General features: G+C 39.4%; 1 long non-coding RNA gene across 1 annotated transcript; it reads left to right on the top strand.

Moving 5' to 3' along the window:
• The first annotated feature begins 594 nt into the window (after positions 1-594).
• Positions 595-21,029, top strand: LOC140518648 (uncharacterized). The gene is made up of 3 exons (XR_011971975.1): positions 595-775; positions 19,950-20,118; positions 20,814-21,029. It is a non-coding gene; the product is annotated as an uncharacterized lncRNA (long non-coding RNA).
• Positions 21,030-21,038: the final 9 nt, after the last annotated feature.

Here is a 21,038-nt window from a genome sequence, read left to right as displayed (position 1 = left end):
TTTTAAACTGTCTTTTTAAAGCTGGATTTCTTAGTCACTAAGAAGTGAAAAACATGGGTCTTTATAATTGAAATAACTTCCTCTACACAGTCTGAAGCCTCTCCATTGAAGCCAGAATAAACCCCATCTCTCGGCATTTAAATTCCTTTCTGGGACTCTGGTGCTACTTAACATTCACTGGCCTCTTTTCTTATCTGGATTAACCTTGAGTTCACCCTGATTTTTTTCACTCCATTTACGGTGATTATCTGTGGGTTGAACTTTGAATAATGAAAGCCCGGTTCCTGCCCTACTCATACGTCATTCCAAAGGTGGGTCTGGCTCACCTGGGTGAGTCTGTGTGATGAGTGTTAGGTGCTCTCATCAGTTGTCTCATTGAGCTTCTCAGGCGGAGGGACTACACAGCTCTTTGTTCCCAGAGGTCTGTATATGTCAGAGTGCATGTTGTCATTGTGTGTATTCAATTACTAACCTCAGCTGAGGTCAAAGGGTTGGTCATTCCTTCATTAAGATATAAGGGGGCTAAAGAATATGTGCCAGTCTTTGATCTGGGTGTGTCAATGAGTTCTTTGTGTGTCAAATTCAAAGAGATTCTAGAGCTATGCCCTGTTCCTTTTCATTTGTACCACATGAATAGTGGGATGTGTGTCACTTTAAGATGAGTGGTCTCCTAGGTATGTTACTGATGAATATGAATCTCTGTCCAGACTCTTCCTGCCCCTCCCTCCTGAAGACCTAACCAGGATGTGGAGAGAAATCAAAATTTCAGCCAGAGGTACTTCACATTATAGTTTGTTGAGGATTTTTTGACCACATCTCAAACAAGATAATGGGACTTCGGTATAACATGTCTTCTTATTACCCAAATAATAGTAAGGTAGAGTGGAAAGAAGACTGGATTTGGAGTCTCTAGGCTCTGCTAACCCATGAAGCTGTGGACAAATCATTTCACTTTTGTGGGCTTAGGTATCCTCATCTGTGGGGGCACAGATGGTGCCTTGGATAGTCTCTGACCTGAAGTTGGGAAGACTCATCTTCCTGAGTTCAAATCTAGCCTCAGACACTTATTAGCTATGTGTCCCCAGGCAAGTCACTTAACCCTATTGACCTCAGTTTCCTCATCCATAAAATGAGCTGGAAAAGGAAATGGCAAACCACTCCAGAATCCTGGCCAAGAAAAGCCCAAATGGGGTGGGACTGAACTGAAAAACAATCCTCCTCTGTAGAACTGAGGAAGTTGGGCTTCAGAGGTGTGTACCATAACCAGATTAAAATGTAATTGAGAAAGATTTAACAAAATAAATAAAAAGATAATAGAACATAGGTAATATTAACATGTGGTTTCCTAAATGGCCAGGTGAGCTCCTTATGTACACTTTGGTGCCTTGTTTCTATTTGAATATCCCACCACTGGACTAGATGGACCCTCAATACCCCTCCCAGTGTCCAACCTGTGATACAAGAGCTTGCTATCCCATCCCCTGGCTCTGTGACTTTAAGGAAGTTACTTCATCCTTCTGAAATTCAGTTTCTGAATCTCTAAAACATCAGAAATAAATATTTGTACCATGGACCTTAATGGGACGGTTGTGTGAGTCAAATGTGTATTTGACAAATATGTTTAAAGTTCCATATACATGTGAACTATCAATATTATTGAAATGTTCATCTGTAAAATGGGGATACCTGTAGTGGTTACTTCTTAGGATTGCTGTGATGATCAATGGAGATAATGAAGAATCATAATAATAGTGGATGTTTATATAGTGGCACTTTCCATGTACTTAATCCAGAAATGAGCTAATGAGGTAGGTAGTCTATGGATTTTTATGCCACTTTTACAGCAAGTATTAGATGTGGGGTTCAAAACTAGTCCTGTCTCATTCTTTCTACTACATATATCACTTTGCTTCTCAATGGATATAAAAGACTGAATGTGAAAGTATTATACAGGGTGTCTCAAAAGTTTTACTGCAGTTATAAGCTTTAACAGCTGTAAGCTGCACTAAGATTTTTGGGATCCTATACAAGAGATTTGAAAGATTATACAAAATTAATAGGTACATATTGTTCTTCTAAGGGCTCTTCAGTGAATTGATTCTCTGGTGAAATCATACTTACTAGTTGCAGAGGACCAAGAAAATCCTGTCCTTCCACTGACCATTTTTGTTGTTATTTAGTCATGTCCAAGTCTTAGTGGTTCATGAACCACAGCACGTCAGGCTGTTCTATCCTCTACTGTCTATCAAGTTTGTACAAATTCGTGTTTGTCATTTCCATGACACTGTCTCTCCATCTCATCCTGTTCCTTTTGTCTTCAATCTTTCCCAACATCAGGGTCTTTTCCAATGAGTCCTGGCTTCTCATGATGTGGCCAAAGGACTTACGCTTCAGCTTCAGTATTTGACCTTCTGATGAATATAGTCTGAATTATTTTCTTTAACTAAATACTGATTTGATCTCTTTGATTATCCAAGGGACTCCCAAAAGTCCAGTACTATAATTTGAAAGTGTCAATTCTGCTGCACTCAGTTTTCCTAATAGTGCAAATGTCATAACTGTAACAGACTGTCTTTTCTCAAAACTGAACTCTGGAGGTCTTGGAGCATGAGATCTAGTTTTTGTTTTGTTTTGCAGGATTCAAGAAGAAACAATATGCACCCCAGTGGTTCAGATCATGTCCTCCAAGATCTAGGTTCTAATACTCACTCTCTCATGTCTGGCTGTGTCAGACGTGCTATGTGGTTGTAGTGTGACTTCTTATCTTTCTGTATGACCTACAGGAATTCATGTCTCTCTGAACTTCAGTGTTTCCATGTCTAACATAAGGTTATTGGACTAGATATGAGTCCTCATGTTTTTGTTTGTATGACCACAATTATATTCCTCTGGAGATTTATGGGCAGAGGGTTTGAAAAATGACTGACAATGAAGTTCCTTTTAGGGGACATGTGGTTCTCTTTCCCCTCTTGTCCTCCCCTGACAGGAATCCCTACAAATTTCATAGATGACTAGAAAGCAAAAAGAAATTATCTAGCTCAGGGGTCCCCAAATAGTAGATAATAATATCCTCAGAGCTTAGTCCAGTACCTAATTTTGTAGATGAGGAAACTGAGGTTCAGAGCAACTAAGGGGACTTGTTTATGGATACCCTGCTAGTAAATGTCAGAGACAGAGAAGACAGAATTTGAAATCCATTTTCCTGACTTCAAGTCCAATACTATCTTTGAGCTTCCTTTATCCATCTTGTGAGCTGGTAACTTCCTTTTTTTTTCCTTTTGGATCTTCTCCATCTCCAGGCTACTTCATTAGCAATATGAATTTATATTTACAAGTACCTGCCTTTATATCGGGCATCCATTATACATTTTTTCTTCTCCTAGCTCTGTTTCTGAGCTCCAGACTTTTCTGCTGTCTTCTCACTATGGAAGTTCTTTCACTTCCTGTGGTCTTTTTACCCTGAAATATCCTTTTGTGCCTGAGAACCCCTTCACCCATTTGTGAATTCCTTCTAGAAGCTCCATTTTGAGGAAGGGGCTAGGCCAGCCATTTTTCATTCCTTTCCTGAGTCTAACTCTCCAGACTTCACTAGTATAATCTTCAATGCTGAGAATATAAGTTCCTTGAGGGTACAAACTGTCTTTTTTATCCCCATTAGGAAATGACTAATAAATGCTTGTTGACTTGACTTTCTGTATAAACAAGAAAGGAATAGCACAATTGGGAAGGGGACCGAGAAAAATCTCCTCCACCTTAAAACTCCCATATCCAAGACTCCCATGAAATTTGAGAGAAACTCTAATCTGGTCTAAGTTGGACTCATAGGAATGGAATTGGGTTTTATATACACTAATGCTTGTAATAGTGTTTCTCTGAGAGGATAAGGAGAGATAGAAACATGTAGATGAGTTATAATATCTTGATTTAGTGAATTACACACTGAACTTGGAGCCAGAAGATATAGATTCAAGTGTTAGCTCTAACATTTCTAACTGTGTGTCACTTCTCTCTCAATCTTGGCTTCCTAATGGGAATAATAATAGGAATAAACACTCACTTATTTCACAGGGTTGTAAATTCTGACCTTCTATAAACCTGAAAATGGTATTTAAGTGTGATTCCTTTTGAGTCACATAGGTGACTAGATTAGGCTTGATGGAGACAGAGCTAGGAAGAAACTAAGAGAAATTCTAGCTTTAATAAGGAGGGAGAAATTTTATAACATGAACAACTTAGGTGTACTAGATAGCGAGCAGTGTTCCCAGAGAAGGGAAATATGAAAACAAGGAAATCTGGACAAGATCCAGGGAATCATTAAGTTGGGACTTTCATGTGGAGAGGGAGGCTACTTTTACCTGGAACCAAAAGGCTGACCTAAGGCTCACATAGACAGGAATTTGCTTTCTTAGTGCTTAAGTAAGCCTGGTCCTCTCCTCTTGGACTGGAAATGGACCTAGGCATGAACTAAGAAGTAGAACATGAACTTAACTACCACTAATACCAACTGCTGATCAACTACCTCTGACAGGCAAGTCAAAGTGCCCTGGGAATGGCAGTAACCCTGGACCACAGATCCTGCTTCCAACCCAGCCACTACAGATGTTATCTTAGGAACAACCCCTGTGGAGATGGACTCGGAGACTGTATTTTGAGATGTTGCAACTGCAGCTCATGAAGACCCATAAAATAAAATTATCATCGCCAAAATCCATGGCACTATTAGACAGTTCAGTTTCAGAAACTGATACGATTTTTGTCAGTGGAAATGCCATGAAAGAAGAGACTTTGCTATCTGTTTTGCCATTGCACCCTAAGGACCATGGGGAGTCCTTTCCATCTAACTTTCAGTTAAAACCTGCCATTTGTATCATCTCCCTCATTAGAATGTGAGAAGGAACTATGTCCAGCATTTAGCATAAGGGTTTGATTTTAGGAAGCCTTCCCTCACTTAAATCCAATTTACTTGCATGTCATGGCATCATCTCTCTGATGTCATGGTCCTCTAAGGACCAATAACAACAACAATAACCAGTTAAGGAAACACTTAAAAGTCTTTTTAATTCATTCATTCACTTATTCATTCATTCATTCAAGAAGAATCCCAAAATCACAGAATTAGAAAGGTCCTCAGAGATCATTTAGTCCAGCCCATACCTGAAGCATCCTCTCTAAAACATACTCAACAAAAGATCACTCAGACTTTGTTTGAGGACCCCACCTTCTCCTGGAGCATCTTTTCCCACTCTGAGTTAGCTCTCATTATTAGGATATTTTCCCATACATCAGCAGGAGGCCGAATGCATGCAGTGGTTCTCAAACTTTTTGGATTCAGGACCCTTTTACGCTCAAAAATTAATGAAGAGCCTTCAAATAGTTTTTTGTTTATGTAGGTTATCACTATCTATATTAACCATATTGAACATAAAAATGTCTTAATATTATCATAAAGATAGTTTTGACCTTTAGGACCCTCTGAAACAGTATCAGGTATCCTTGGACTACCTTTTAAGAACCTCTGTTATCATGAAAAAGAACTCCAAATATAGAGTCATGGAACCTAAGTTCAAATCCTTAAACTAAGGTATATTACTTTTGTGACCTTACATAAATCACAAAACCTATCAGAGCCTCACTTTCCTCATCTGTAAAATGAGGGGGTTGGACTAGATAGCTTCTAAGGCTCCTTCCAGCTCTTCTAGTATGGTTTTTGATGACTATAAAAATAAATTGAATTCAATAAATTTTATTTTGTTTGAGGTATTTGAATAATCAAACTATTTGTGTGTCCATAGCTTACATGGAGTACACAACCCCTTCGGATTTGGTGTAGATTATTCTCTGTGTAGCATTGGCAAAAAACAAAACTAAAACTTTTTTTTTAATAGCCAGCACATTCCTGGCTTTGGTATTAAAGTAAAGAACAAGCAGTCCAATAGCAGCCCTCACTATCATTTGACTTTGAAAAGGGAGATGACAAGACTTCTTTCCTGCCTGGATAGGTGGCATATGTGAAAGCTTCAAAGTCTTACTTCTTGGCAAAGTAGGTGAGTGCTGATCATGTATGAAGTTAGGAGCATTGTGCCCCCTAAATCTCCACCTGCTCCCTTATGATTTAATGAGAACACCTCATATTCATATATCTTGTTAAAGGAATGAAACAGATCGATTCAGTTAACATATTTTTTTTACCTTCAGCCTCTGTACCAGGCCTTGCACTAAGTTATTGGAGTGGGGAGTATGGGAAAAGGATTCAAAGGTGAATAAAAGTGATAGTTCTTATCCCATTCTGTAAAACTCTTCTATGGAGAAAGCTCCACTTTGAGTCACTGATCTCGTCATTTGTGATTACCCACCCAGAATACTATTTCAGAACTGCACTTGTAAATGTGCAACAACCAGGTCTTTAGGGGAAAAAAAAGACATACTTTTAAGTTTAGTCTTCATTATTAACATTTTTTCCATCACTTTATTAAGTCTAGACAAACAACAAGACAATAGATTAATCTCTGGTTTGTAGTAGTTTTGACTATTTGATAATAGCTAACATTTCTATAACACTATGTACCAGGCACTATGCTAAGTGTTTTTCAATTATTATCTCATTTGATCCTCACAACAACCCTGGGAGACAGATGATAAAATTATTCCTATTTTACAGATGAAGAAACTGAGGCAAACATAGGTTGAAGTGTCTGAGGCCCTATTTGAACTCAGGTCTTCCTGACTCCAAGCCCACTATCCCACTTGCCTGAAAATTTATCACTGAACATTTAACAATTGGATCTCTTGTGCCAGTGTTACTAGTTCTAGCACACCCCTGTCCCACAGCCATTCTTTATTTAACTCTCACTGGACTTTCTTCTATCTAATCTTCTCTGCCTCTGTCTCTTCTTCCTCCTCTCCAATCATCTTGGCTCCCTTCCCTCCTTGTCATTTTCAGCTCCCCTTTATGTATTGTTTTTCTTTTATTAGAATGTAAGGTCCTTCAGGGCAGAGACTGGAGGACCTTATGTTCTAATAAAAGAAAAACAATATATATAAGTAAGGTAATATCTAAATGCAAATATTCCTGGAGATAGCTAAGATATTGACAGAAACATCCCTATAGTCTTGGAGAGTTGCCAGAGACAATGAAAAGTTAACTGTCACACAGATAGTATATATCAAAAGCAAGGTATGAACCCAGTTCTTCCTGTTTTTAAGTATTATCCCCTGCATCAAACTAACTGTCAGTAATACTACGTATAATTGTGTGAAATGGAAATCACTGGGCAAAGGGTGGGTGAGGACAACACTGGATGGAAATGATTTAGGCAGAATAGGAAATATCAAAGTGGAGTCTGAACAAGGAGGGAAGCAGAGAGCACTAGGTTTGGTAGGTAGGGATCAGGGTGAGGGATGGAGTAGATGGGGCAAAGGGGACAAGGCAAAAATAGGACAGAGTGAGATGTGCTTCACAATGGTGGCCTGGCATTGGTGACAGAGGAAGCAAGCTCCCAAGAGGAAGCAGTAGTAATGAGGTAAAGTGGGGCAGCAGGAAAGAATAATGATGAAGTATAAGTTGGCAACGAGGGAAGCAGTTAAGATAAGTAGTGAGGATGATCGAAGCAGTAGCCATTGACAGGAGTCATATAGGAGTCATAGGAACATATGTGAACATGTGAACATGTCCTGCTCTACCAGCTTTCAGATTGGGCTGTTGGCCTTGTTGGCCTCAGATAGCTTCTCAGGGTATCAGTCCTTCCTTGGCACCAGACCAGTGTGCTCTTTCCCCTTTAACCCTACATCTTTCTCCATTTGCAAATCTCTGGATTTTCCTGAGCACTGAAAGTCAACCTGAGGCAGTGTGCCCTCCTGTGTCCTTCCAATCCTAGAATCTCTGCTCTCTTGTTTCAGAGACTGACCACACCTGATCCCTGAACATTTTCTGCCTTTCCACTGTTGTTCCAGTATTTAAATGCTCATTTCTGGCACCTGCTCTCTCTATCTCTTCCATCTACTGCTGACACCTCTAATAGACCACAAAACTGAATTTTATGTAGCTGTGTAATGGAAAATGAGCAAAAATGAGATTGTATGGTGACTTGTATGAGACTTGGAGTCATGAGGGCTCCAATCCTGGACTCATCTCTCTTCCACTCTGACCCTCAATTGAGGGTGACCGTATACTATCATAGGGTTGTTATGAGGAAACAAAAAAGTTCTACAGAAATGCAGATTATTATCATTATTATAATGGACTTATTCTCAGCCATTTAGAAAGTTTTCTGACTGCAGCAAAGTCAAAGATGTGCAGATAAATACCGAATAATCTTAAAGGAAAACACACACACACACACACACACACACACACACACACACAGGGGGAGGGGGAACAACACACTTTAAAATTTAAACTGAAGCATTCACATTTTCTCCACCATTTTCTTAAACTTCGATAATCAATACAATGAATCAAGCTCTGATTTGTAGCCCTTACTGATCTCTGAGGTGTAAGTGCTCACACTGACAATTTAGCAGTCACTCTCATGATCCCATTCGACCTGGCTTCATCATATCCTTGCTGTGTTCCATCCCTATGACTGTAATCATTTGTCTCTTTCTATCATCTCTCCTCTTTGATTGGAGGGAAAATAGCTAATTAGCTATTATATTATGTATAATTAGTTTTCCCTCCACCACCTCAAAAATTGTGTTCTTTTGGAAGTGATGTATTCTGAGTTATTCAGTCCTAAGATCCATCACAGAATATTGACACAAAAATTCCGAGTAAAATATCGGCAAAGAAGAAAACTGCGGTGGGGAGGGATTGGGAGACAGGGAGTAGCAAGTGTTAGATCTGAGCTATAATCCCAGACCCACTGGCCTGCATTGGCCCAGGTCTAAGCATCTTGGGTCCGAAAGAGAAATCGGCAGGCTGGGGGACAGATTGAATACTACTGATCTAAATAATCACTTTGTAGCTTCCTTTTAACATTTCATATATACATATATATGTCTGTATATACTGTCTCCCCTACCCCAACTCTAATAATAATAATATTAATAGCTTCATTTATATAGCACTGTAAGGTTTGCAAAATGTTTTACATAGCTTATCTCATTTGGCCCTCACAATAATCCTAGAAGGTAGATGCAATTTTTATCCCCCCTTTACTGAAGAGGAAACTGAGGCTAAAATGAGTTAGGTGATTATACAGGATTACATAGTTAATTGTCCTAGGTAGGATTTGAACTCAGGTCTTTCCTGACTCTAAATCCAGCATTCTAGCCACTGTTCCACCCATAAACTCAAAGTTCATTTTTGTCTGTATATCTCCAGTGCCTGTGATAGAGCATGATGATGATTCATCAATTCCCAGATTAAGAGGATAAGATTTAATTTAGGAAATTGGGGTGGGGTAGGGTAACGTGGGAGTAAATATTTATATAATGCCTACCATGTGCCAGGTGCTTTTTACAAATATTTCATTTGATCCTCAAACACACATTGCAAGGCAAGTGCTATTGTTAACCTTCCCATTTTGACACATTTTGACAGCATCTCCTTGTTAATGTGTCTAAGGCCATACTTGAACTCAGGTCTTCCTAACGCCAGACCCAGGGCTCTATTCACTGTAATACCAGTTGGCCTCTGTGTCATAAACAAGAGGCTGAGAGGATATTTAGATATTAGGATTAAAGACTTTTGAGTTGGAAGAGACCTTCATCCCACTTCTGATGAAAGAGGAGCCTCTACTTCTCAGTTGCAAGTTATCTTCCTGAAATTACCTCTATTCCCACCCTGCTCTCCAGTTAAGCTAATCCAAGATTTCAAAACACCAACCTATTAATTTAAAGCTCAGAAGGACATTAGATAAGCTAAACCCTTCACCATCATCTCATTTCAGACCTGGAATCAGGAAGACTCCATCTTCCTGAGCTCAAATCTGGCCTCAGATACTTACTTAGCTGTGTGACCCTGGGCAAGTCACTTAACCCTCTTGGTCTCAGTTCCTCATCTGTAAAATGAGCTGGAGAAGGAAATGGCATACCACTCCAGTATCTTTGCCAAGAAAACCCCAAGTGGGATCATGAATAGTCTGACACAACTGAAAAACACCCAACCACACACAGGTGAGGAAAAGGAAGGAAAAGTGATTTCCTCAAGGTTCAACCAAAACAAGATGGGATTGAACAAAAGTCATCTGATTCTAGATCCTATGCTCTTTCCACTATACTCTGTCTTGTTTTTGTGCATTTTGTTCTCTTGTTTGCTCATAAACCCCTTCAGAACACAAACACAAAGATTGCTCATCTTGGAGTTTTGATCAGTACCTAGCAGAAGACTCTGTACAGAGTAATTGCTTAATGAATATTTGTTATTAGTTAACAAGCTGCTCTGTAATAAGTTTTCTTATAGTTGTTCAGTTGTTCAGTCAACACCAACTCTTTGTGACCCCGTGGACCACAGCACGCAAAGCCCTTCTGACCTGAGGGGCTCATCTTCTGGTGTCATATCTTTTATCATTGTACTACTGTCCATGGGGTTTTCTTGGCAAAGATACTGAAGCGATTTGCATTTCCTTCTCCAGTGGATCACCTTTTGTCAGACCTCTCTACCATGACCTGTCTGTCTTGGGTAACCCTGCTCAGCATAGCTCAGAGTCTCGTTGAGCTATGCAAGGCTCTTGACCACAATAAGGCAGAGATCCAGGAGAGGTTTATACGGAAGACCTGTGTCCAGATACTGACTCTGCTGCTTACTACTGACATGTCACCTTCAGGCTCTAAATCTACGCTCCTATGATCTTGTGAACTCTCTATAAAGTAAAAGGACAATTTGGGGCCCCCAAAAAATGGGTCAGCAAGTCAACAGGCCCCAAGTCAAGCCCTTTCTTATAGCTGTTAACCTTGTGCTTCCACTTCCCTTTTTCTTACCTTATCTTCATTCTCTAAGTAGATAAATACTTATTTTTCTTATTCTTTTATCTCTCTGAATTAGGTCATTTCCACTTCTCCCTTCGCTCATCCGGTAGATATGTGCTTAGGAATGTCTCCTCACTTGCACATAGCACCTCTGGTTGAGTTCCTGTGCATTGTTTCTACATATTATTGGTCTCTTTGTTTCTTTTCCTATATTGTCTATCAATCCTGCAAATAGCCTGAAAAGGGAGTCTTTTTCTTTCCCTTGCTCTGGGTGGTATTATTCTATGTTTTTCACTCATTTCTCCAAGTGTCCTCTCTCCCTTTAAAGAAATTTTTTTGCCCTTTAAAGAGTTTACCATCACCTGTAGTGTTAAAATCCGTAAAAGAAACCTCTCTTATAGCATAGTCACTATGATTTTCTCTAGAATGAAAACCAGACAGAATCCCAGAGCTCAGATGGATTTTAGAACATGGAATGTAAAAGCCGGGTTGCCGTTAGTTGGACATCATTTATTCTTTGTATGAATTAAGGAATCAAAGCCCAAAGATGAGAATTTACTTGGTCAAGGCCATACAGCAAGTTAGTGACAAAGACAGACTGGAACCCAGATCTCCTGACCCTCAGTCTGGGGCTCTTTCTCCCATTACTGTATTGGACTGCTTTTATTTAACTTTCTTCCCCTTCTGAAAATATTGGGAAAAGGCAGAGATAAGGACTATTCCTTTATTATATTCATGTTATGTACATTTTAGCTCTCTTGTTAGCTTGTAAACACCTTCAGAACAGGAATCCAAAGATTACTAACTTTGATGTTTTGGCCCAGAGCTAGCAGAAGTAGTTGTATATAGAGTAGTTGCTTAATAAATGTTTTTTATCCTGTATGTAGTTAACAGTCTTCTCTGTAATGAAATTTATATAGAGGACCTGGGTTTGGATCCTTACTTGGGTTAATATATTTATATAGTACATATGTTAAGAAGCAATAGCCCTTGTCCTTGCCCTTTTCCAGCATTTTGTGTAACCCTTTCTACATACTCAGAAATATATCAAGTTACAATCTTGAACAATTTTTAGCTTACCAGAAAGGAAACAGCCTATTTCTAAAGTCTCAGTCAGTCTTCACAAGATCTGAGTTCAGCCTTAAACTTAAGCAAAGCAAGCAGTTACTCATGTGATGAGGTTTAAAGGAAGCTGGAAACCCAATAGCTCCCTCACTGACACCTGAAATTCCACTATTAGTAATTCCTTCCTTCCCCTAAACATTGACCTGCCTCATCAGTCTCCTCTGAAATTGCAAATCCTTCTAGAACTAATTCATTGAGTCTTTCTCTAACACTTTAGCATGATTGAATTTATTGGATTATTTTACTATTTGGCGATAGGAGAACCTATTATATGGAGGGGACATATACTGAAAAAAAAAGGTAGATAGAAAAATTTTTTACATCGGAGAAGCAAACTAATGGCAAACTATTTCAAATGGCCAGGGTCAGCCCCTGATTAGATCCTGTCATAAAAAGAATGGGAAAATAGTATACTAATTGATCACAAGTCCTCAGCAAATGATGAGCAATGAACTCAATTCAATTTGATAGGATAGATGAGGAGGGATGTGAGTGTGGTATAATGTGAAGCATCGCAGAGAGAGATTGTTGTTCATTTTTCAGTTGTGCCCAATTCTTTGTGACCCCTTTTGGGGTTTTCTTGGCAGAGATACTAGAGTGGTTTGCATTTCCTTCTGTAGCTCATTTTACATATGAGGAACTGAGGCCAAGAGGGCCAAGAGGGTGTGACTTGCTCTAAGGGTCTGGGGCCAGATTTCAACTCATAAAAATGACTTTTTCTGACTCCAAGCCAGGTACTCTATCCACTGTACCACCTAGCTGCCCCATGGAGATAGATTAGGAGATTTTGAATTTCAAAACCTTACTCAATAAACTCCAGTGGCTCCCTGTCAATTCTAGGATCAAATATGAAATCCTTTGGTGGTCAAATGTCTTCACTATCTGACTCCTCTCCCTCAGCCTGTCCCACCCCCCAACTTCCCAGCCTCCTTATACCTTCCATTCTTCTTCCTCTATGATCCAGTGACACTGGCCTTCTTCACTAGTCCTCCAAAAATATATTCCATTTTCTGACTCTGGGCATTTTACTGCTTGTTCCCAATGTCCAAAAGGTTTCCCCTCATCTCTGACTCCTGATTTCCCTGGTTTCTTTCAAATCCCAGCTAAAATCCCACCTCCCACAGGAAGTCTTTTCTGATCTTGCATAATTTCAATGCCTTATCTCTGTTAATTATTTCCAATGTATCTTAAATATAGCCTATTTGTACATGGTTGTTGGCATGTTTTCTCCCACATTAGACTGAATTCCTTAAGATCAGGGACTGTTTAGCACAGTGCCTGGCATAGAGTAGGCACTCAAAAAATGTTTGTTGACTATTTGAGTCTGAGTTTGGCCAATAAGAGGATCAGTCTTAACTTTCTTTTTTGTATGGACTCCTTTCCTACGGCAGGTAGGTAAAGCCTCTAGACTTCTTCTCAGAATAATGTCCTTAAGTAATTGGAGGAAAATGATAAATTTCAGTTAGAGGTTAGCCAATGCAATGCAATTTTTTCCCCATCCCAGTTCACAGACCCCCTGAAATCTAATATTGAGAAACCTAATAATTCCTTTTGGGAGAAGGGTCTTTGGCTCCTAGGTTAAAAAGAACTCCTTGTCCACATGATTACTAATCTGCCTCTGTAATCCAGTAATCTATAGTTACTGAGACCTATTCTGAGTGCCTCAAAGGCACAAAGATGAGTAAGAAATTGAGAAAGGGCATTTGTCTCTCACTGCAAATATTTGAGAGCTGTCGTTACTTGAGAAAGGAAAACCAGAAAGGTTTGGTAGGGAAGGGACAGAACTGTTATCAGAAGGATGAGCGTAAGGCATGATGTGTGATGTCTTACACTTCATTGCTCTTTGATGAGATCATGTTACTGATGAGTATCAGCTAATCTTAAAGACTCTAAAAATCTATTCTCCATGCCTCCCCCCTCCTATTAGGTAATCCAATTTGGGAATGAAGAGCATACACCCAACTCTACCTTGTCGTAGAGTTGGGAAACTTCTTTAGATTGAAGTCTCCATGGTCCAAAGGAGAGTACACTAGATTTGGGGTCTGAGGACTTTGGGCACAAATTCCAGCTGTTCCACTGATTACATGTGGGCAGATTATTTCACCTCTCTGGGATTCAGTTTTCCTTATCTGTAAAATAAGAGAGTTGGGACCAGATGATCTCTGAGGACCCTTCCAATTCAAAATCCCATGATCCTTAGACATCATTTAGTCCAATCTCCTCATTTTACAAATAATAATGATGGACATTTAAAGTTTGCAAAGTACTTTATACGTATTATCTCATTTGATCCTTAAAACAATCCTGTGAGGTAGGTGATGAGGAAACTAAAACTAAGAGACAAGTGACTTGCTCAGGGTCACGCAACTAATAAGTGTGTGAGATTGGTTTCTCTCTCAGACTTTGCAAACGGTAAGCCCTCCGGTCTACCTTAGCTAGTTTTCCTTTTGAAGAGAAAAAAAGAACTATGTCATTCTGCCTCACCCCGAATTGTTCAGAGGAAGCTCTTTGAGGGAAAGGATGGTTTCATTTTTGTCTATTTCCATGGCGCTCAATATACTGTTTATCATGTGGAATGAATGAATGAGCCCAAGAAATTTTCACAAGCTTAACTAAGTGGTTGTGTTATGCTGTAATTTAAATCCACATTGAGGGAAGAAAAGGGATACTTCCATTTTTCTGTTTTCCCTCCTCTAGCCCTATGTAATATTACGGTCAGTGAACAAGGAGGGACTGAGTGACTGTCACAGTTCCCCAAATAAGCCTGGGGTAGAATCCCCACCACCATCCTCATTTGCATGTATCAGAAGATTGCTTGCCTATGTATCTGAAGCCCAAAGTTTTATCTTGCTTCCTTCTCACCCTTAACCACTGCCACCGGACCAGAAACCCTGCTTGGACCCTTCTTTTACTCGTTCATAGAACTCGGTGTACAATGCTGCTGGAGGTAGAGAGAACACAGCTTGTCTCCTTCGTCAGGCAGGAAATGACACCAAAGCCTTCCCAGGCACTTGCACAGCTCATGAGTCATTCTTTGTTAAAAGCCTCACTTTTTTTTTCTGTGTATATCCAGGGTTTGTCTTCATCTTTGGGTGGGGGCTGTGTATCAGGAACCCAGCTTAGGAAAATGCGTCAATAATTGGAAGCAAAATCTATGTATAATTCAAGGGAGGCTGTTGATTATTATTTAGTTCAATTCAACTGATCCTTTTTGAAAGCCTACTATATGCCCAGCACTAAACTAGGCATTAAAGGAGATTTTTTTTTAAAAGTATAAATAAAATAAGGTTTATTTTGCTTGGCTTACACTCAGATAGAGGGAAGGAACATGCCTTAGGACAAATCATGGAATATTAGAGCTAAAAGGCACCTGAAAGATCACAGTCTGTCCAATCCCCCCCCCCATTAATTAATATTATATATGTGTATATATATACACACATGCATATATGTATGTATATATGTATATACATATAAATACATATTCAGGAAACTAAGGTCCAGAGAAGTCACATTAATTTGTTTGTTTGAGATCACATAGCCAGTCACAGAATTTTTCAGTTGGGCAAGACCTTAGAGATTATCTTGTCCAATCCATTCCTGAAAGAAAATACCTTTGGTACTACGTATCTGAACCCTCTAGCCTCTGCAGAAGACCTCCAAATGATTTTCTTCCCCCAAGAAAACTCACTCTACTTTTCAGTGACTTTAATATTTAGGTAGATTTTTTTTTTAAGTTTTTTTTTTTTGCATGAAGTCTGTTTTTTCGGTTTTTGTTTTTGATTGAGTGTCCCTATCTCATCAAGGCTGAAAGTGTTGGGGCCACTTCTGGTCACTCTGGGCTGGGGTGGGGGACTGATTTGATCTCCTTTGTTGTTCTCTGTGATAGTTCTCCCCAGGCAGACTGGTGGCCCCTGGATGCCAGGGATCGCTGTATTGATGATAAATTTAGTATGATTGCCTGATCCCTCCGGTCCTACTACAGCTCTCACCTCCTGAACTCAAGTGATCCAACAACTTGCACCTCTAGGTGACAGGGATCAAAGGTGTGCAACACCAGCACTCTCCTCTTTGAAACCTCTATCCTTGGCTTCTGTCTTTCTTTCCCCCACTCTCATCTCCCTGGGTGAAACAGAACAAGTCCAATGCTTCTTTGGCTAGTTGAATACCAGAAGACACATATCATGCCCCTTCCCTTCTCTGTCTCTTCTTCTTATCTTCCGTAAGATAAACATCCCAGTTCCTTCACCCAAACTTCACTTGGTCTTTCAACTTCCTGGGATCCCTCCTCTGGACACTCTTCAGCTCCGCAAGTCTTTTTTGAATAGTGACTGAAGAGACTGCAACACTCCTGATGTGCTAAGTCAAGGGTGAGAAAGTGGGGCAATCACCTCCTTGTTTCTGGAAGCTATGTTTCTCTTCATGCAGCCCAAGGATATGTGAGGGGTTTTTTTTGGTCACCACATCACACTGTTGCCTCAGGTTGAGCTTATAGTCCATTGAAACCCTGGAATCTTTTTTTCAGATGAGCTGCTATTTAACCATGAAGCAGCTGGTAGCAGTGGATAGAGTTTGGGGCATGGAATCAGGAGGACCTAAGTTCCAATCTGGACTTAGATACTTGGGAAGAAGGGGAATTATTGGGACACTTACTAGCTGCATGAACTACTGTTTGCCCAGTTTCCTCGACTATAAAAATGGGGATCATAATAGCACCCTCCCAGGATAGTTGTATTGATCAAATGAGATATTATTTGTAACAAATTCTTAACTCAGTACCTGGCACAAAGTTGGTGCTATATTAATACTTATTCTATTCCTTTTCTGCTTCCTATGACTCTCCTGTACTTGAGAAGTCATTTTGGGGAACCTAAATGCAGAATTCTGTATCTATTCCCATTACATTTTATCTTATTGCATCCAGTCCAATATTCTAGCTAGTCAAATTCTTGTTACTCACTGTTAGTCATCTCTCCCAGCTTTGTGGCATCTAGATGCCTATTGCTACATTCTTTCTATCTTTTGTACCAGGAAAACAATTCTTGTTCCCTCTGGACTGATGGAAGAGAGAAAGCCCCTTATGATGCAAATCCCTCGAGTTTGATCCCCTTTATGTGTCATCTAGTGCTGGACCAGAGAGAAAAAAAAGTCATCACTAGTGTAGGGAAAAGTAATGAATTTGGCCTTTATTGGAAGAAGGGACTGTCCAAAATTATTTGTCATCCTGGAATTCTATTCTGTTGAATGTTTGAAATCAATTATTTGACTGGGTCTTGGAAATCTTTTGTTACTTAGAAATTTCCATTATAATGACAATTGTTGTAAACAGAGTTCAAAGTTGGAGCTAATTAATGAATTTATTCTTCTGATCATAAAGTCATTAAAAAGCAGGGCTGGAAGGGAATCTAGAGAGCATTTCTCTACCCTCATTGCACCTCCATCCCCTCCCCCCATTTTATTGATAAGTATCTGTTATCACTTGGATACCTGAGGGCAGTGTTAGGAGCAATGGAGAGCAATGCCCAGCAAGTCAGCTGGACAAGAAGGAAAGTGGGTCTTGCCTCATGAATCTAAGGATAAAAATGCACGTGTCCATAAGATGTCTAGAATGTGGAAAGTTTTCCTGGACTCTAAAAAAACCCACAGCTTTCCTACAGGCAAATTGGTCTGCCTGGGCCCCAAATACCACTCTGCACCAGCTCCTTGAATGTTATTGATTTTAGCATTAGTCAGTGCTCTTGACTCAGGCCTTTCATCTTAGACCCCTGTCAGGGGGCTGACTGACCTCTGGTTCTGCACAACTCATGGTGAATGCTTCTAGGGTCATAGTCTTTCCCTTCTTTTGGGCTAGGAGATCCTCACCTTGTGCCATAGCACAAAGCCCTGGTCTTGGCAGGTTCAGTTCCTGATCCCAAAGAGGGAGGAAGAGAGCAAGGGAAGAGACAGCTCATCAACTCCTCCTAATCCTCTCCTACAGCATCAAAATTGTTTTCTTTTAAAAGTCTGTCTTATAACTTTACTCCATTAATGCAGATGAATTTTCCCTGTCAATTTGTCAAATAGGCACTGATATAAGATTTCCCATTAATAAAACTACAGATATTAACATAAACCTAGGTGACTCTAAAAGCAAAGGTGAACTATTTGTAGCATCAATTTCCTTTCCAAGTGGATATTTGAGTGGGTAGTTCATTTGTTGACCTAGGGTGGTGGCAGAATGGAAGATTGTGGGGTATATCTCTGTGTTAGCTTTGCAATGAGTAGAACTCTGGCTTAAAACCTGCAGTGTTGTAGATGTGTGACCATGGGTAAATCATTCAATCTCTGAGTCACAGTTTCCTTATCTGTAGAATGGTGATAATATTTGTGCTAGTTTATTTCAGTCTCTCAAATGAAATTATCTTTCTGAAGTGCTTTGTAAACCTTAAATTCTATATAAAGTCAGTTATAATAATGAACAGAATCAATTATTCCACAAAGTTTTCAGAGTGATACTTTTTTGCAGCGATTTCTAATCTGGGATCCATTGAAGTGGTCTGAATGGTGAATTTCAGAGAGGTCCATGAACTTGGATGAAAAAAAGTTGTATTGTTATTTTCACTAACCTCTAACTAAAATTTAACATTTTTCTCAATGATCAAATTTTAAAATTATCCTGGGAAGTGATTTATAGGTTTTACCAAATTACGAAAGGGGTCCATGACAAAAAATGTGAAGAATTTTCTCTTTACTGGCTCAGAAATTACTTCCTGAAGGATATTTGGTCATGAAAAAGATAACCTCCATTCTCTGATGGAACCATGATCTCATAAGTGTGGGAACCATCCCATGCCTTTTCATCCTGCATGATTGTCTGTGTCCTTCCTTAGAAGCTTTGCCCAATACACTGAAAGCTTTCCTCTACCTGGAATACTAGGTTAACTAGTATTAGTTACTAATACTGCAACTAGTATGTTATTAGAATACTAGCTGGATGCTAGGTTAACATGTGACTCTCCATTGTACATTAATTCTCTGGTGTTTTGGTTTATAATATCCTGTTCTTACTATATGACTCACCCACCTCCTTTTCTGGTCACATATATCCTTGATGACTTTAATCCACTTTATATACACACAATACATGAAAGTCATCTGATGCCTCACCTTGGTCTGGAAGTGACTCTGGATTCCAAAAGGCTATGTCAGGGGTAGTACAGTCAGTGGTAGATTCTAAAAAGCTAGAAAAATATTCCAGGATAAACCTCACCAATAGGTTGTGTCTGTTGTCAAAAGCCTGATCTGTATAAATATGGCAAAGAGACTCGTTGTTCAGTCATGTCATGACCCCATTTGGGGTTTTCTTGGCAAAGATACTGGAGTAGTTTGCCATTTCCTTCTCCAGCTCATTTTACAGATGAGAAACTCAGGTAAACAGGGTTAAGTGGCTTGACCTGAGTCACACAGCTAGTAAGTGTCTAAATTTGATTTGAACTCCTGAAGATGTGTCTTCCTGACTCCAGATCAGGCATTCTAACCACTGTGCTACCTAGCTGCCCCAAGAGACTCATTACCAATCACTTGACCATTAGATTCATTGACCATCATAACCCATGAAACCCTATACTTATACTTAAACCCAAACCAAAATCAGGATACCTAGAATACTCTCGTAGCAAAGTTTCACTGATAGACTTTAAAAATTTGTATCAATATAATTTATTTATGTACATATGTATGTGTTTCAAGACTAGTTTGTGCCATTGTACAAGGCCCTGGTCTTGGGCAGGTTCAGTTCCTGATCCCAAAGAGGGGAGAAAAGAGCAAGGGAAGAAACTCGAAGCTGTAAGGGCGGTGACATTCACAGGCTTATTCCCAATACTGATTTACATGGAAGCTTTAATATATTGTTTTTTTTTTTTCCTGATCTGGTCCAGTTTGCTCCTCTTCAGGCAGCCTAGTAGCCTTCCCTCTCCTCCAGGGGACTCATCATGCCAGTGCCAGATCTAGTACCTATACACTATTGGCTTTAGCCCTACTATAGCTCAGAAATCCTGAGGTCAAAGGATCTACCAGCCTCAGCCTTCCTAGCAACAAGGACTACAGGTACGAACTTTACAATGCATATTCTCTAAAGGAAGAATAGAGCAGTAATGCTTTATCAGGGTCTGCCATATAACAATAATAATGATGATGATAATAGATAATATATAGTGCTTACTATGCCAGCCACAGGACTAAGGGCTTTACAAATGTTATCTCATTGATCCTTATAACAACTCTGTGAGATAGGTTCTACTATTATCCCCATTTTGCAGATGAGGAAACTGAGGCAAGCAAAGGTTAAGTGATTTGTTCAGGATCACATAGTAAAAAACTATCTGAGGCTGGATTTGAATGTAGGTTTTCCTGACTCTAGACCCAGCACATAGAAGCAAGGGAATTTGATGTGTTTAAGGAATATTTTTTACAAAGGTTGGGACTGTGCTTACCAAATTCTGTTCTGATTACCAATGGAATTCCCCAGTTCCTTGATATCAAAAAAACAGGCACCTTAGGGAATGGATAAAAGCAAGTATTATAGTCATAGGAAATGTATATGCTCTTAATTGTACATTAATTCACTGGTGGTTTGGTTTATAATGTTTCCTGAAGACACAGATCCGTGCCATTCACCAGTCTTAAATTCCTCTCACTGAATTGCTTTCTTTCTTCATTTCTAAATATATAAAAACTCAACTTTTTCTTTTTAAAATGAATTCTCTTTTAATTAACGAGCGTGTACTTTTTGTCTTTTCCAGCTTGCCCTGACTCCAAAAAGAAAAAAAAACAGAAAACAAAATCTACATGGAAAATGCGTAAAGACAAGCAAAACAAAGTCCCATGTTGGCCATGGCCAAAAATGTATGTCTCATTCTGCCTGTTTAGTCCAAAATTTCTTTGTCACTTTGTTTATCATCTGTCTTCTGTAACCATGATCAGTCACTGTGTCAATCAGAGTTTTAAAATCTTTCAAAGTTGTTCAT

The sequence above is a fragment of the Notamacropus eugenii genome, chromosome 1, assembly GCF_028372415.1.
Source record: "Notamacropus eugenii isolate mMacEug1 chromosome 1, mMacEug1.pri_v2, whole genome shotgun sequence".
Taxonomy (NCBI): Eukaryota; Metazoa; Chordata; class Mammalia; order Diprotodontia; family Macropodidae; genus Notamacropus; species Notamacropus eugenii.
Note: the sequence above shows the minus strand (reverse complement) of the source record. Positions and strands in the feature narration are given on the sequence as shown.